The following is a 510-nucleotide window of genomic DNA, read 5'->3' as shown; positions in this document are numbered from 1 at the left end:
TTATTTGCCGGGTGAGGGGCTGATTATGGAGCGTTTTAATTTTGACAGGTTGGTAGCGTGGTAACAGACCCAACTGACTACTCAAAAAAAAAGGCAAGAGAAACAAGAAAAAAATAATATTCAATTTTCTAATTCCCAATCGGGATTTTGGAAATTATTTGGCGGGCGAGGGGGTGATAATGGAGCGGTTTAAAGTCGATGAGTTGGTAACAGACTTGATAGGCAACATAACGAGATGAAAAAACATTTTCAAATATTTTTTTTTGAATTTTCAAAATTATTTGCCGGGTGAGGGGCCGATTATGGAGCGTTTTAATTTTGACAGGTTGGTAGCGTGGCAACAGACCCAACTCACCACGTAAAAAAACGCAAGAAAAACGACAAAAAAATAATATTTCATTTTCTAATTTCCAATCAGGACTTTGAAAATGATTTGGTGGGCCAGGGGCTGATTATGGAGCGTTTTAATTTTGACAGGTTGGTAGCGTGGTAACACAACCAACAAACCAC

Source organism: Diachasma alloeum, unplaced genomic scaffold (genome assembly GCF_001412515.2).
Source record: "Diachasma alloeum isolate Michigan unplaced genomic scaffold, Dall2.0 Dall_scaffold_00187, whole genome shotgun sequence".
NCBI lineage: Eukaryota > Metazoa > Arthropoda > Insecta > Hymenoptera > Braconidae > Diachasma > Diachasma alloeum.
This window is presented reverse-complemented; position numbering follows the sequence as displayed.